Source organism: Lepeophtheirus salmonis, chromosome Z (genome assembly GCF_016086655.4).
Source record: "Lepeophtheirus salmonis chromosome Z, UVic_Lsal_1.4, whole genome shotgun sequence".
In the NCBI taxonomy this organism is placed as follows: Eukaryota; Metazoa; Arthropoda; class Copepoda; order Siphonostomatoida; family Caligidae; genus Lepeophtheirus; species Lepeophtheirus salmonis.
The window spans coordinates 6,636,676-6,655,302 of NC_092584.1; positions in this window are offsets into that span (position 1 = coordinate 6,636,676).

Sequence of the window (18,627 nt, forward strand, 5' to 3'; positions counted from 1 at the left end):
GATTTTGGGGTTTTTTTTTTTCAACATGTCGAAAAGACTACCTATTAATATCACTGGGGGGGGGTATGTGTATAGTCTATAGGAAGAATATATTCCAAAGCTAAATATAAAAGAAAAGATGAGTGACAATTGTTTGACAAGTTCTGAATGTAAGTAAATGTTAAGCCTTTTTATCCTCTTCTACTCTCTGCCTGTAACAGTATACTAAACACAATGTTAGACACTTGGCATTAAGGTGGTGGATAATAAAGGTGAGTCGCTCACGACTTTTATAATTTGAAAGAAGTAAGCAAACCCATTTTAATGACGTAATAAATATATGGAAAATGCTGTGCTGTACTTGTATTTTGCTCTAAGATTACAAGGAATCTAACTCAAAATGTAACATTTAAAATAAACAGCATACACTAATTGTATGACGACATTACGAAAAAAAAATCGTTTTGAAAAGGTATCAATTCATGACGTCATCAAACCATCGATTATCTAATAGTAAAGGCCTTTCAGCCATTTTGGCCTCCTCATTTTCGTCTCCAAAAATGGAAGTGAAACCATTTCTTTTTTAGTCCCGGAGAATATCTGACAAGCTAGCCTAACCCTTTGGCCAGCAATCCCTTTTCACTCAATATGCTGTTCACCACCAAACAACTTTAAATTCATCACAATCAATATGAATGAGATCTTCAAAATGTTATTTTGCGAACCTCATTGATGTCCCATTACAATTGGAAATGATATCCAATGTCAAGAAGGTGGTGTTGGGCTTGTTTAATCAAATGTGAGACATCTGGGGGAAAAAATTGGCCGACTTGGATCATGAAGATTTGGAGAAGTAAGCTAACTAGGTTTGAGGAGCCAAATATGACTGAGGAAGATCTCATTTCAGAGATCGAAAAGGATGGCAAAGATCTGGATATCACATAATTCAATTTCATTGATAATCTCGAATAGTCTCTCCTTTGTCATTGGAGCTTGAAACTTGAAATATACAGCCTGTTTCCAAGACTTAAAAGGACTTCGGACCATTGCAGCTTGGACTTAAATACAAGTCATCATATATGGTTTGAGTTTAAGTTTCAATTTCAAACCGGTTCTTGATATCAACCTCGTCAAAAGAGAGAGCTCTAAAGCAGTCTTCTTCATTTTCAAAGTTAAGAAACATTTCGTGAAAAATTAATAAGCAGTCTTTCTGAATTCCAACGAAAACATTGCAACCTTTGGTCTACATATCAACAGTTTGGCAACTTGGCATCTGGACGGTTTGATTTCTTTTCAAGTATTGAAAAGTTTTGCTGTTCATCATCTTCGAAGCTAAATCATTAGTACATCCTCTCTTTTGATGGCTGAGGATTCGTTTGACTTGAGCTGGAGTTTGAGTCAATTTCAGAATATATCATAGGGAATTTTATTTCCTTTTTTTTGACTGGAAACGTTTAAGCTCTTTTTTCAGATTTGAAGTCTCCACTTTTGACAATTTTAGCTCCTGCTGCAGTGTACGAATTTTTTCTTTCAGGGCTAGTGTTTCTTCTTTCTCGGAGAACATGTCACATTCAACACCAACACTGACATTAGAGATTTGAATTTGGGGAATTTCTACAACTTGTGGGACCATTTCACTCGAATCTAGATGCTCCACAGCCAAAGGAGGTTCAATAGTTTGGTGGATTCCCGAAGATCTTCCTGCTCGCTCAGAAGGTATGGTTAAGCTTGAAACGCTGGAAGTGTATAAATTTGCAGATGGAATAGATCCTTTCCTGAGCAACTTTCGTGATACTAGTCCAAGTAACTCATTGCGGAGATCTCTTTCATAACAGTCTTGACTGAAATGATTGCTGCAGATGCGAGATGTTTTTGGATTGAAATTGTCTTTCCTTTTGCAGGCCTTCACCCAATTTTGGAGCAATGCAGGATCTTTAGGAAAATTGTGATAGGATGTATCAGCTGGTGATGGACAAGAGGCCACAGCACACGTAGCACTACTATGACGTCGTTTCGTTGACATTAGTGGTTTTGGTGATTGTTGAAATTCGATTTCCTAACAAAAATAATACAAATAACTTAAAGTGAAGAGTAATATATAATGTCTTATGATTAAATCTAAACCCTTTTGCCAATTTGTCGGATCAATAATATTTGAAAAGGCTTAACCCCTACAGAATTAGCCCGTTGTTTGGTCGCCAAAATTGGATTTTGACAGGAGAAGGATATTGTAGGATGAGGACCTCGATACAGACAAGACTGTAGAATTAGCAGAAATAGTAAAGGAGGTGACAAAAATAGATACAGAAGACACTGGAGATTTGGATGGTGATGAATACATTGATGACTTTTCCATGCTAGAAGCCGAATTTGCGTACTGACTTTGTTGAGTGAAAAGAGTCCATAAATTCTCAACTCAATTCGTTATATTGTTGTTTTAATTTCTGACTGAGTACAACATTTGTGACGTCACACAGCTCAGCCAATCAGAATGCAGAATCTAAGTAACACACCTTCCCTTTCCACTACCTTGCTTCGTATGAACTTAAATACCCTACATGTAACACACTTAATGTAAAATTACATTCTATCAATAAAATAACTACAATATTGTAGTGTCAAATTACGTATCGAAATACAAAGAGCGTCAAGGATCCTGATTATAACTATTAAAATAACTAAACTTTTGGCTATCTCATTTTATTTTCTTATCACACTCGCATGTACCGAGTGGTCCATTAGTACCTACAAATTTCCAAATCTCATAAAAACTGATCATCTTAATCAATTTTTATATTTTTTTCACTAATGAATAGAAAAATGTTCAAGCTTCCTTACGTTTAAAAAAAATATTCTTTATTAATTGGAAGGGTCATTATTGGCCTAATTCGGAGGTAATTTTAAGTTACTAAAGGAAGCTGTATATTGCGACTTTTTCTTGAATTTTTGCAATGCACATATAGTTTAAATACTCTAGAACATTATACGTACAGGTAATGTCTTTAAGTAAAAAGTCATCCAATTTATGATTTAAAAGAAGTACATATTTATTGCGTTTTTTGTGTCACGAAACTTCTTATCGATTAGCTGTTCGATGCGTGGGGGAGAGCAAAGATAAGAGCACTTCCTCTTTTGTTACGTACAGGATTGGCCACTCAATTCTTCTAAGCAACCTTCCTCCAGTCTTTCTTCTTGGCGTACTCTGACATCTTCATCATTGTGTTGATCTTAAAGGCCTCCATGGTAGGTTTTCCTTTCTTGGCTTTGTCTTTAAGTGTGTCCCCATCAGCCAAACGATTTCTGAACCGACAGACTGTGACCTTACTGACGTTTAAGGCCTTCATGATGTCGGATGGTCCTGCTGGCGCGGATTAAATTGGCTATGATGGTTATTCTTGCCTCCATCGCAGCATATACATAATTTTTGTTTAAAAATTGTAAATAAATCATAGGGTTAGAATCTAAGATATAAAAAAATAATAGGAACTTTAAGATTTCATCCACAACCCTTATTCAAAACTGTATTTTTAGAAAATCTGATTACTTTTTAAAATTTAATATTCGAAATGTTCTTCCAAAAAATTTAATATTTGAAATTCAATTAAAAAAAATTACCTTTTTTGTGAATAGCTGAGGATTTCTGATTTTTTTTTCGAAAAATTATTCCAAATTTTTTTTTTTTTTAATTTAATGTTTTGTAAATAGCTGTGGTGTTTGTATATATATATTTTTTTTTAACTTAACTTTTTAATATTTTTTCCTAATTTTAAATTTTTTATCCAAAAAAACTTTAAAAAAATTGTTTTCTAAGACGAATTATGGATTTATGAATTTTTTTTTTTAAAATAATTTAATTTTTATTTCAAAAAAATAATATTTTGTAAATAGCTATGGATTTTGAAAAAAAAATTCCAAAAAAAAAAATTCTTTTGTGAGTTATTCAAAAAACCCCAATTTTTAGTTTTATTTTTGTAAAAAAACTCCTAATATACTCCCTCTCCAAATATGACCCCGAGGAAGCCACTTTTCTTCAACCCCTTTACCTCCTTTGAAAAATGAGATTGACTCCAGGTGGTGTCCAGAAATATGATTGTGGTAAAAATATTGCGGCCAAAAACGTTTGGGTAATAGCGCTTCCTTGTAATATCGTTGTGTACATTATCATTGTGATACAAAAACGTTGTGGGTAATATCATCGTGAAGCAATATGATTGTGAGTAATTTCATTGCAAAACAGTATTATCGTGTGCAATTTCCTTGCAATTTATATTATATTCGGAAGATAAAACTATTGAATGATGAAGAAACATACCAGGATAGAACCTTTCTAACTTAAAATACACCGTGGCCCACAACTTGTGTAGGTAAACTACTGGGCCCAGGGGCAAGTTGAATTTATATATATATATATTTTTTTTTTACTTAGAGTATATTCTAGAGGCATTTTGAATAGGTCTTAGGTACAAGAGGGGTAATTACATATAAATAACTCATATTATCTTTGAGTACTTACAGCTAAATCTTGTCAGCAAAGTACTTTATATATAAAATTAATCTCAAAATCAATATGAAGTACTTTGTTCTCGAGATTGCAACTTGTAAGTACTCATAGATAGGGATGGGCATCGGGTGAGTCCCTTTAAAAATTAGGAGCGAGACATATAGTACTATTAATTAGAGTTACGGTTTTGAAGGATAGAATATCACGTGATTATACTAACCAAAAATGTAAATTTTCTATATTTTAATTTACACTAGAATAGTTAATATAAAAAGTCGTCGACATTTTCAAATTCAGGAATACTTGATTTACTTGTTGAATTTCATAGAAATAACTTTCATATTTCTATATGATCTATTAACATTGAAATCTCCTCAATTTCTTCCTTCAAAGTCATTAATATGATATGTTATACAATGAGTAATCAAAAACTAATGGCAACCACATTAGTCGTAGCAGTAGATTACTAGTAAATTGATAAGTTAAAGTACTTTTATTTACTTTTAAATCATGACGTAGGGATTTGTTTTAAATAGATAGGTAGGTACCTTGTGTTTTACGAGTTTGTATATTTTAATAGTCAAATGTATGTACATCCTTTTAAATGTAATCCCTTACAGAATATATGTTTTAGTGTATGATTGTACCCCCAATCCAAAGGTGTTCTTATTGACTTTACTCCGGTCCGTTGCTTCCGTCTGTTGGTGGTGTTCGTAGAACATTACAAGTGGCGACGAAGATGGTGAAACTACTACCAAGGCTCACGCTCGCGGAGCTGAGATGCGAATGTTCCAGGTTGGAACTAGGAAGTGAGGACGAATTGAGGGGTAAAAAGAAATTGGAACTCGTGGTATTGGTGAGAGAGTACATCGAGGGTTGTGGTTGTGATCCCAAGTCCTTCGACTTCAACGATGGGGCTCAAGCCTCTGGAGATGGTGCTTCAGGCACGACGGGACAGCTTGGGGTACGGCAGCCCTCTCCATTTGTGATGGATGGTCCACGTAGAGGCCATAGATGGTCGTCATGGTGGGACGAATTCGAAATATACGTGTCCTTGTTTGGGGAATTGTCCCCGGAACGTAAAAAGTCTCTCCTGCTTCACTGTGCTGGGACAGAGGTCCAACAATGGTTCAACACTATACAGACTGTTGCATTGCCTGAGGAAGACGTCTTCACCTCGACGGTAAGGGCAATTCGGGATGCTTTCTCCCCAACGGAAAGTCTGTTGTTTGAACGCTTCCGGCTCTCTGAGATGAAACAGGGAGTCGGGGAGCCTATAGATGATTACGTGACTCGGTTCTGTGGCCAGGCAAAGTTTGGTTGCTTTGCGTGTGGGAGTTGCAAAGTTTCGTTCGAAGACGAAATTATTCTCGACGTGGTGGTTAAGAACACGTCGTCCCCACGGCTCCGCCAAACTGTCTTCGAGAGAGGTAGCACGAAATTGACAGACGTGTTGCCATTAGCCAGAGCATTGGAAACCTCCATCAGCCACGCCAAAGAAATGGATCGAGTGAAACTGTAATGGCATCCGAGTATAAGGGGCCAAAAGGTCTCCGTCGCTCCAAAGGGACGTGGTCGACGCAAAAGGCTAATCCAAAGATGGACAGAGGGAACTGCAAGTTTTGTGGAAGAAGCCATGTTTTCCAGAAGACAAAATGCCCTGCGTTTGGCAAGGAGTGTTCCCGGTGTGGGAAGATGGGCCATTTTAGAGTATGCTGTCCGTCATCTGCGCTGTCTAGTTCTTCCATCTCTTTCCAGTTGAATGATGGAGTAGGGGATAGGGCCTATGCCTTCCTGAGGATAAATGGGAGAAGAGTTAAAATGTTACTCGACCTTGGATCGAACGTGAATATTTTACCGAAACATCTGGTGGATATGTCAAAGTTGATCAAGAATACGGGTCCAATAGAGGTTTTTGGTGGGGGAAAGGTCAAGACTCTGGGCTCTATCAGGTTGTTGGTTTCATTAAATGGTTCTGACCCGGTGGTTCGTAGGTTTATTGTATCTCCTATTGGGCAGCCAATCCTGGGTTTTCGTGATTGCCTAGATTTTGGGTTGGTGAAATTGAGCAATTCCATCAACGCATGTACGGCTGGCGCTTCTACAGAATCCCGTGTGGAAATTCTAAAGAAAAAGTATAATATTATATTCGACGACTCCAAAGGAAGTACAATGAAACATACACAAGCAGTGATCCACCTGCAAGATAATGCTCGTCCCCGTTACATCAGAGCACGTTCAGTGCCACTTGCACTCCGTGAGAAGGTCGCTGTGGAGATCCGAGAGATGGAGAAGCGCGGTACCATTTCCAAGATTGATTCGTCAGAATGGGCCTCTCCAATCGTTTCAGTCCTTAAACCAGATGGAAGTGTTCGGGTTTGTGCCGACTTTACTCAAACCATATCTCCAGTTGTCAACAAGATGTTGCACCCACTCCCTCATCCAGATGAATTGTTTGCAGACCTTGCTCAGGCCCGGTTCTTCTCCAAATTGGATTTTTCGAGGTGTTATGAACAATATGAATTGGAAGAAAAATCAAAAGAGTTTTTGGTTATAAATACACAGTTAGGACTTTATAGATATAACGTCTTACCTTATGGTCTGGCCTCGGCTCCTGCTATTGTGCAGGCAGCTCAAGAGAGGCTATTAAGTGGTATTTGGGGTGTCAAGATTTATATAGATGATGTCCTCATATTCTCCAGAAGTAAGGAGGAACACTTTCGTATTTTAAATAAAGTGTTCAGTCGAATCTCGAATGCTGGAGGTCGTCTGAAGCCCGGCAAGTGTATCCTGATGGGTGAGGAGTTAACTTATTTAGGGTTTCGCATATCCCAAAGTGGCCGATCCCTGGATCCAGAGTTGATTCGACCGGTCCTGGACTTTCCTGTTCCTGCATCGTGTACTGAGGTGAAATCGTTCTTGGGCCTTGTACAATACTATGGTCATTTTATACCACATCTATCAGAGGAAGCGATTTTGGGGTTGATACTTTAATAATCTCCCCTCTACGAACTGTTGAAGAAGGACATTGTCTTCTCGTGGTCTGAAAAAGACAGGTGAGTTTTCAAAATATAAAGTCTGCTATAGCTAACTCACCTGTTCTCACTCATTATGAAACGTCTCTGCCGTTGGTGTTGTCGACGGATGCCTCCCCATTGGTCTTGAAGCCGTTCTAGCACAGTTAAAAATGGTATGGAATGCCCGGTGGCGTTTGCTTCAAGAAAGCTATCAAAGAGCGAAGCTAACTACTTGCAAATTGACAAAGAAGCAACGGGAATTATTTATGGGTTGAAGAAATTTGAAAGATATTTGATTGGTCGTCATTTCAAAATCAAGACGGACCACAAACCACTCCAATATATTCTCAACCCATGTAAAGACTTGCCAAGTGTCGTCTCTGCCCGTCTTGCTAGATTTTCAATGTTGTTGTCGACGTTTGATTACTCAATCGAACATGTGAGAGGCATTGACCATTGCCACGCGGATGCTTTTTCCCGCTACCAGTCGACGATCCTCCGTGTCTGGATGATCCCACGGAATTATTACAATGTAGAGCTATCTCTAGCTCATGCTCTTCAACGCTGTTAGAATGTGGGAGCACGCCGGCTGAGCTGTAGGGCGCACGCCGCATTCGCACACAGTTGGATGGATACCTTCCGTCCTCCTCTTCCTTCTTCTTCTCCTCCTTCATTACGAACTAAAGAATTTAAAATCAAAATGACCGTGTGGTGCCGTTGGTACGGCCTTCGCCAGCCCAAGTGGGTAAGTGTCACAAAAGAAGATTGGAGATGTGCTGTGGTCTGTTCAGACCCCTCAAGGAATGGTGAAAAGACACATGAATCAACTTCGTCCTCGAGTACAAGTTGAATGAGGGGTGGTGTTGTGTATTGTCTTTTATTTACTTTTAAACCATGACGTAGGGATTTGTTTTAAATCCATAAGTTGTGTTTTACGAGTTTGTATATTTTAATAGTCAAATGTATGTACATCCTTTTACAGAATATATGTTTTAGTATATGATTGTACCCCCAATCCAAAATTGTTCTTATTGACTTTACTCCGGTCCGTTGCTTCCGTCTGTAAGTGGTGTTCGTGGAACATTACAATTTTAACGTATATTTGAGATATCAAGTTAAAAAGTGTGGGTAAAATAAAAAACAACTGAAATAACGATTAACTATTACAAATATATTAATTGGATATTTTAATAGAAGTTATCCATAAAAAATCAAACAAATTTTGTGATGGCAAATGATACGACATAAAAGTTAATAATATTAACTATTACAATTGGATTCAACAAATTATTAGTGACATTATACATATACTAAATGAAATGAGACATTTTTATATATAGAAATAAATATACTTATTAGTTGAATAGAATATGTATTGACAATGCAGACAAAACTATTGAAAAAGATAGGTGCATTATCTTTAAGAGTCTGTAATTATCTTCAACTTGTTTTCCAATGACAAAAGAGGCACACAAGCTATAAAAAAATCAAGGGTCCAGATTATATAATTATCCATATGGATTATACATCACAAACTCACCCTCATAAATGGAATTGTAATTGAGATAAGTTATATTTGCGTAATATAAATTAAGGAAACTGAAGGACTCTTATGAATGAAATATTTTTCTTAGAGTAAGAGACTAAGCAGAGTTGACTTAAGAACAAAAGAACTTCAGAATTTCAAGGAAAGAGCAGTGGATAGATTATGATAACTCATTCTGTTCCTCACTTGAGCTTTAAGTGCGCTAATTCTGTCTTTTTATGGAACTCAATCATTCTTATAGCAATATGCAATTATTCCATAGAAGATTTGGAGGAATTTCTCTATATTTATGTATAGAAGTAATTATTCACCATGTCCGAAGTCACTACTACAGTCCTTGATGGGAAGGGGCATCTACAATCCTTCCACAATGAACAATCCTTGAACAGAACATGAAGAGAGGATCAGAAGGCGTGTTGCTAGGTATCCAAATGGAAAAATGTGAACTCCAAGGGAAAATAGATGAATGCAGATCCAATGAATTGCAATCCAGGCGGAGGGGGAACTTTTTAGGGCACTTGACTACTAAAATTAATTATATTTTATATTGCAATATGGAAAGCTGCTAATGAATAATATAGTCTTTATTTTAGGGAGATGTTGTACAACAATTACTAATGAATAAAAAAATAAAAAAAGAAGAGAAAGGAAACGTTTTCCTTTTCTAATCTCAAAAAAGTAATTTATTAGACCAAACAGTCCATCTATACTCATAGATAATATGAGTTAGTTACAATTATAACAAAACTCTATAAAAATAAGATTCTTTAATATCTTCTCTAGCAACTTTTCTAGTTCTACGAAATGGAACTATGCAAGTGGTCTAGATTTTTAAATAAAAATATTGTTATTATAAAATAAATTTAGAAGATTTTTACAGATACTTATAGTCAGACCCGTCGCAAGACCTCAGGCATAGGTAGGTGGGGGGGTGTTCACCTACACAACCTTAGATTGGGTTAAATTATAGCATGTTTAAAAGGGTTCCTTACTGCTTATAAACGCAGCGACGGTGGACTTTAAACTGCCTTGGTGCCTAACACTTCACCTGTACAACCTGTGGGCCAGGTGGGATATTATAAGGGTACCTTGATGCTCAGGGAAGCAGCGACAGATAAATTTAACTTACATCGGGATCCATAATTTCCCTATACAACCTGTGGCCCAGGTGTGTTTTGGGATGTTATAAGGGCACCTTGATACTCAGCAAAACAGCGATTGATAAATTTTAATTTGCCTCGACACCCATAACTTCCCCTGTACAATCTGTGGGCCGGGGTATATTATAGCATGTTATAAGAGTTCTTTGGAACTTAAACACGTGACAGCGGTAGAGTTTAAACTGCCTCGGGGTCCATAACTTCACCTGTACAACCTGTGGGCCTGGTGTATTTGGGAGATTATAAGGGTACATTGATGCTCAGGGAAGCAGCGATAGATAAATTTAACTTACATCGGGGTCCATAACTTCCCCTGTACAACCTGTGGGCCAGGTATATTAAAGCATAATAGAAGGGTTCCTCGGTGCTTATAAACGCTGCAGCGGCGGAGTTCCAACTGAATGAGACCCAGCACTTCACCTGTACAGCCTGTCCCATGAAATCCCTGACGTCACTTCCGGTACGTCTATGGTTACTTTAGCTTATTGTCAGGCTTGTGAACAGAATGCAAAATTGAACGGCTATCCTAGAAATAGGACTATTCGAATTCAGGTCCAATTTTTTGAAATTGTGGGGGTACCTAAAGTCTCCACTCCTGTAGACACCCCTGATCAGGTAATTGTGAATAGCCAATCAACAAAGTACATAATTATTATTTATGTCCTTTTTACGTAGTGATAATTTAATTTCTTTTGCACTCAATGAAACACATTCTCACGCTCTTGGTCTTTTATTTTGGGCTGTAATCTTTCGTAGGGATTTAAAGTACTTCACATCGAGTGGATATTTGAGTTATATATATGTTGTTTAACATTTTTTTTTATAAAAAAATATACGAATCATCTATTCATATATTTTAAGGTTCAATAATTTATATTTATAAAATGACAGGCTATAATTTCAAAGATATATTACGGTCAATTCGGTATAATTCAAAATTCTGGGATGAATTGAGATATTGAAAGCGTTAACTGTAGTTTAAAAACTCCGTTTTATCTATTTGACTTAATTTGGCCCAAATATTGTCTTATAAATATAATTTATTAATTTCTTAATTCGATTAATATATCAGTGAATTTTGGCTACTTTAAGTAAAACTTGTGGTACTTCCAAAGGATTAATCAGAATCATTTGTTCTTGAAATGAACAATTTTCAATCTTTTTTCCATTTTGAAAAAATATTCTAGCTTCCCTATTGGTTGACGTACTACAAATATGCAATTTTATTAAAATGACTGTGTACTTTTAAGAGTTGGCCATAAGTAATATATAATAGATTATAATAATTATGACTTTATTCATCGATATTTACACATGGGATTAAGAGGAGATGGATGTGAATCCCAACGGATTCTACTTCTTTGAAAATAAAGGATCGTTATTTTTAGCAGGCTATTAGTGTTTTATACTTTAGTTTGATTTTTTTTTTATAATTCCTAGATATTTCAGACAAAAAACCTTTGGCGCCCCAGACATACATGAAAGCATTCTTATTTTTCTACGTTCAATCTAATTTAGCAATTTTTTAGTTTGAGTATCCGACATTTTTATTCCCCAAAAACTGCACAGTTTTATTTAAAGAGGCTCAAGTGTATGTATGTATCCTGTACAAACCTGTTACTACCTAATAATTGGAACACAGAACGGAGCAAAAATAATGGTTGAATGCTGAACGAAAAAAGAAAAATTGAACGGAATGCCAAAATAACGGAACTCTTACAAGTCTGCTTATTGTTGAAACTAGTAATTAAAAAAAAATGACCAAAAACTGAGAAGAATATTCGCAGCGCCATCCCTGTGACTAACATACTTGACTAATTTTATATTTAAGAATATTATCATTAATGGAGATGCATTATTTTCCCGCAAGACGGTGTTACTTTCTGTCGCTTTGTTTAACAACTCTCATAAGTAAGGTTGTGCCCGGTTCAGGTTTTATCAGTGCCGGTCTCGGTTCTTTCATGTCTATAGTTTCGGTCTCAGTTTAGTTTTATCTGTCTCGGTTCCGGGTTTCAGTCTCGGTTCTTTTTTATACCTCTTCAGTTTGGTAACAGGAAATTAAAACAAGGGACGTCGGTAGAAAATTCGGAACCAGGAAATTATATTACATATAAACAAGGCTGCAGCTATATTATACGAAAAGTGCAGAGTTCCTCAAGTCCCGGCAGGACTCCTTAAAACTAAGGTTGCTTAAGGTAATGGAGTAGGGCTGGAAGGGCTAAAGCTCGCCCCCAACCAAATTAAGGATTTTTATTATTAGAAAATGTAAGTTTTGAAAAAAATCAAAGAATTTAATATTTAAAATTTTATGTAAAACGCTATAGATTTCTGAGATTTTTCACAAATATTTTATATTTGAATTTCTTTTTCAAAAAAGTTTTCTTTCTGAAAAGCTATGTATTCCTGAGATTTTTCTCCAAAAAATTTTATATTTAAAATATTTTAAAGTGATGACAATTATATTTGTGTTGAATTCATGTTCTAACTTATCTATTTTGTTCGAGTTTTGAGTTCTAGTAAAGACATTAGCAAAACAAAATATATTTTCATTGAATGTATAAAATCAAAGTTAAACAATTTAGTCAGTTTGACTACATCAATATGGCGGAGGATTACACTTTGTGACAAAACTTCAGGTCTTGGAAGTTGGAACGGCTGTCGGCTAAATCCCATATTTTCAAAGTTATTTAACCCGTAAAATACGGAAATGATTATTAAAACTTTAATCGCAATAGGTTTGGGATTGATATTATTTTTTTAAAAGTCCCATTTTCATATTATAGTTTCGATTCAAAGCCATATTTTCCAAAATTCTATATGAATGGAAATTAAAAGTAATGACAATTAATAAAAACAATCCAGCAATTGAAAGATAAAATATTTATTAAATTATCTTGAATTCAGTTCCTACAAAATGGATCAAATCATACAGAAATCAATTGAAATGAAGTATTTTAATTAGAAGGTAATATTTTTTTAATTGTTTTATATTATAGTTAAAACTAAAGGATTTATTTTTTTATTACAACTTCAAAAGATTTGCTGTAAAAGAAAAATTGATTTTATTGATTTTTTTTTGCATTGACTTTAATTTTCTTATTGAATATTTAATAAATACGTAATAAAAAATAAGGTTCCATAAAAAGTTCTGAAATTAAATAAAAGTAAGTCGATTAAATGACTTAATTTGTAGTCAATACTAATAAAAATATGAATTGAAATGTATTTCCTTGCCTCTAAATATTTGTTACTTAATACAATTAGTCAAATAACAGGGGTGCCCGCAGTATTATATTTTCGGGAGGGGAAGGGGTGCAATTTTATTGAAAACCAATTGAAAAATGACATATTTTGTAAAAAAAAATTCAAAAATTCACAGCTATTCACAAAAAAAAAAAAAAAAAAGAAATAAAATATCAAGTGTTTTTCTCAGAAAATTAAATTAAAAAAAAAAATTCAAGAATATTGAACTGTTGACAAAATGAAATTTTTGAGATAAGAATTTCTAATTTTAACATTTACAGAGACAAATTTCAAAAATGTCAATCTATTCTGAAAACATTAAATATTCTGGAATTTTTTGAAAAACTTCAAAAATTTAAATTATTTAGTAAAAAACAACGGAAATTGCATAAAAATTGAGCTAAATATACAAACAAAAATGCGGGAAATGCAAATAAGACAGCAGAAAAATGCAAATAATCAAGTTGAAAGGGGTGGATGTTAATTTTAAATATTTCTATCTAATGAAATTTGTGATTCCAGCATCCCTTTATTCCACTCAATAATAATCTGTTCCCTAAGGTGGTCCTCCGGCAGCCTGTTTCTCTTATTGGTGGGAAGGTCCTTCAAAATGCTAAATACTCTTTCACAGTCCACGAATGTCATGGTGGGTGACGCAGTTAAAGCTCGCTATGCGCCTGGGATTATCCTTAACATCAGACACATTCTCACAATAGAGCACTAAAACAATATTACTCATACTCTCAAATCCTCCGTTCTTCTTGAGAATCTCCTCCAGCTTGTGAGAAAACTTGGAAATGCTCAAGCTCTCGTTCACCTTCGAAATGATGGACAGGAAGTAATCTTTCAGTTATGCGTTCTCACCTTTTATTTGTTTTTATTATTAATGACGTAGGGATCAGCTTTTAACAATAGTCAATGCATGTACCTTTTACCAAGAAGAGTTAAAGTTGTATGTATATTTTTTATTATATCTCTAAGTACATCCTTTCAATAAGTACTCCCTTACAAATATAATTCAGTGTATGATTGTACCCCCAATCTAATCGTTTCCTTTATTAGCTTTGCCTCCGGTCCATTACTTCCGTTTAAGGTAGCGTTCGTCGAACACAACACTTTCCATGAACTGAGAAATGCTCTCCTTTAGGATATTGAAGTTTGACTTTATTAAGGCGAGGTCTTGGACAAGAAAGGAAAATGGATTGCCAAAACTTCAAATAACTTTGCTGAATAGGAAAAACGGAGGTGCGGTACACAAAAGACAGAACTCTCTTGTTTTGGAGGGAAAAAATTAGAGAGTGTATAATCAGGGATATTACTAGGACACAATTGCACATGAAAATGAATAAAAAAAAGGTAAATAAAAACTATAAATGCAAAAAAAATCTTACCTACATAATTTAAACATCACTAGTAATCAAATTCGTTTAATATTTGGGGTAACATTTAACTCCAATGAATTAACTACTACGTCAAAAAAAGATGCTCACTAAGGAAGACTTATAATTCTTAGAAACTGGTGATATTTATATCATCCAGATTTTCTCAAGCCTGTTGCACACTCTAAAGATATGGATAAGTCTTATATATTGACATAAATTCCTGGTATGTACACGAATGAATAAGTTACCTTCTCTAATAAATTGAGAGAATAAATTAATTACATTAAAAAACACAAAAAAACTAAGACATAAAACTTGTAATAGACTTTTTACATTATTATCGAAAAATAACCCAACTTTAAGGCTCTGAGTAAATTATGGGAAGGAACACAAATATTTATTGGATATTAAATCTTTTTGTATTTAATTTTTTGGTTTTACTTTCTTATAATATTGATCTTGGAGAAAATATGTTCAACAAAAGGAGTAAGACACATAAAGAAAGTAAAAGATCTTATACTTTGGTTGGTAATTGTTAGAGATGTAAGACACTTAAGAAGATATAGTTTTTTTGTTTATTTTATTATATGTTTATTTTTAGCATTAGCCCAGAATGATGACCTTCCGAATATGACTTTCCGATATGCTAAAAAAATAACCAATAAATGACAAGTGGTAACCCTGACAATTAGAAGAATTTTTGCAAGAAGAGCAATTTAGCTGTCATTAAGATTCATTAGATAATTTACTAGCAGCTGTGATACAAGGGAAATAGTAATAAATCCCACTTCGTATTTAGATGGACATATAGACTGAAATTACTCTAATATGGATCCTTTCATGCTATGCTGAGACATGCTGAATACAACAAAATGATTAAATCCGGCACACCTCATAGTACCGTAAAGCAGAAAATCAATGAGATCATCGGTGAGGATAAGGATAAAATTCCTTCTGTTTCTTTGAATATGAGGCCACGTACTAACGTTTGGGATAATTTTTCAGAAAAAAACAACATTCCTCAAAAGGAAACAACCATCAAAGTTATTATGGAGTTGTAAAAACTACATGAACGAGCCTAATCTTTATCAATATGAAGATATGAACCATCTGCAAACGACATATCCCTATTTTTGCAAGTGTACCAATTAAATTACATACTAATTGTTCAGGAGACATCTTTAACATCGGAAAGTATTTTTTCGACAGCTGGACATTTTTGATTCAGGGGGCAAATCGAATAAAAGGCTCCAATGCCGAGCAATTAATCCAAATTAATGCCAATCTACCTTAATCCCTCTTAGATTAGTTCAAAAAAATAATATAAATTAGTATACTAATATTTTTTTCCATGTTAAATACACTTTTGAATCGTACATTTGTTATTTTTCTAGGATGATTTATTTTAGATTATTTTTTATTAGTGAAAGTGTACCTTCCTTGAAATGGTAGACTTTAAAAAGGCAAATAATTAGGAATATAGTCACGGAATTTTAAAAAAATGCAAAATTAATTAACTAAGAAATAAATCTATTTACTTGGGAATTTTTTTGTCAATATAATTTTTTAAATACATTTTCCACTAAAAAGAGGAATAATTAAAAATAAATGTTTGGAGTAAAAAAACTTTTATTTTTCTACATTTTCATGTTAATAAGTATCGATGCCGCTAAAAACTATATTTATTATAATAATTTAATGACATTTAAAATAAAAGGAGAAATGATTAATTTAAATCAATTTAAAAAAATGATAAGGCTCAGCACATTCATCTGTGCCCCAGGCCTCACTTTACGCCAAAACCTTTTCAAACCTAATACTAAGTAAAAAAGAATTGTTAGTAATTCCTTCATTGCATTAATTTACTTTAAAATAAATTATGTATTAATACAATCTACAAATTTGACTTGTCATCTGTGAGGAGGGGGGAATATATTTGATACAACTATTATAGTATTGTTAAAAAAAAGTTTGATAATTGTTCATGTGGTTGGCACTGCAAATACAAATTGCACTTTTTGACAGCTTTTTGGACAACTTATGATTGACACAAACAAAAAATAAGGAGTAGGGAGTTAATGGAAGTTTAAATAAACTAAATATTTTCAACTTATATCTAAGGAGAAAAGCTTTTTTTTTAAAAATATGAAATATCTCATGTATTAACTTTCCAAGATGGTGCACAAAGGAAATTCTACAAAATCTTACAATATACGTACATTAGGAGAGGGATTTTGTTATAACCTCATATCTTTGTGTCATTTTTGGATTCATTTAAAGTACACGGGTACATATTATAAGTTTGTCCGCACGTCATACTTTCTCTTCCCTATCTCGAAATTGGAGATGAGGACGATAGAAAGTTGAAATTAAATTATTATGGGAACCCTTTAATAATAAAGCAATAACTTTGCTAAATGATGCTACGCGAAAACTATATTGTTGGAGTCGGAAGAGAGAGACTAGGAGTCGATCCAAGGACTGAGGATGAGGGGAGATCTCATCTCATTATGTAAATTACTACTACTTTTTCTACGATGTGATCTCCTCCGGTCTGTTTCTGTATGGATCTACTCCGAGTCCCCCTTTTCCCTGCCCAATATGAGAGGAACTCATAACCTTTTCCACATGATGAGACCTTCCACCTACTTTCATTATTCTCCAAAAGTGCTAATGGTCCAAATATCTCGAAAAAGTCTAGTCCCCTCATTTCCTACTCCGATGGCAATAATATATTCTTCACTTTGCAAATTTATTTCCTTAGTATATACAGTTTGCAATAATTGACTGTTAACTTTCCATTGCAGAAGGCTTTGTCTTTAAATCCTTTTTTCAATATAATTTTGATTCAGAAAAGCCATATTTCGAAATGAAATAACAATATAGATAAAATTAGAAGGAAAAATAATTCATAAGAAACCATCCAGCTTTTGAAAGATAAAATATTTATAAAGTTATCGCAAATGCAGTTTCTACGACCAGGGTCTAAGCATACAAAAATCAAGTATAATTAAGGATCAAGCTAATATCTTTTTACATATTTTTTTCAATCGTAATATGTTATAGCTAAAAATGACGGACCTTATTTATGCGGTACAATCTTAGGACCAAACCTATCTTTCCTTGCAGCAGGTCCATAAGACTGTCAGTCCTTCTGGCTATGAGTGCTAGAACTGATTAAAACGAGAAGAAATAAAGGTAAGTAACGTCATCAAGGACAAAACTTTATCCAGGAACGAATTGGACGGGACTTAAGTCTTCAGTCGTAAATAAGGAATGCCACAAAAATAGCTAAAACTAAAGACTAAACAGTATATTACAACTTTGAAAGATATTCCGCCAAAAAAACATTCAATATTATTATTTTGTTCAGTTAAACTTTTATTTTTTTTAATCAAATATTTAATAGATATGCAATGTGAGGTTGCGAGATTATTATTTGAGATTTCAAATAATTAAGTCAAAAATTATTTGACTTAATTGTAAGAAGTAATGCATATTTTAGAGGAAGTAAAAGTTCGAAAATTATATAAGTCGATTAGATTATCTAATCAAAAAAAAACAATAAAATACATTTATATGAAACATATATATATATCAGCACAATGAAACTATCTTTTCGTTAAAGGAGATGAGATCCACCGAGTGAGGCACAAGAAGGGAGATCTCTTGAACAGAATATGATGTCGAAGAGAGAATCAGAAGTCTTGTTGATTAGGTATTTAATTGACAACAAATATTAATTCCTGGAAAAGGAAAGGATGAGTGGATGCAAATCTATATATGGCCGAATACTTCA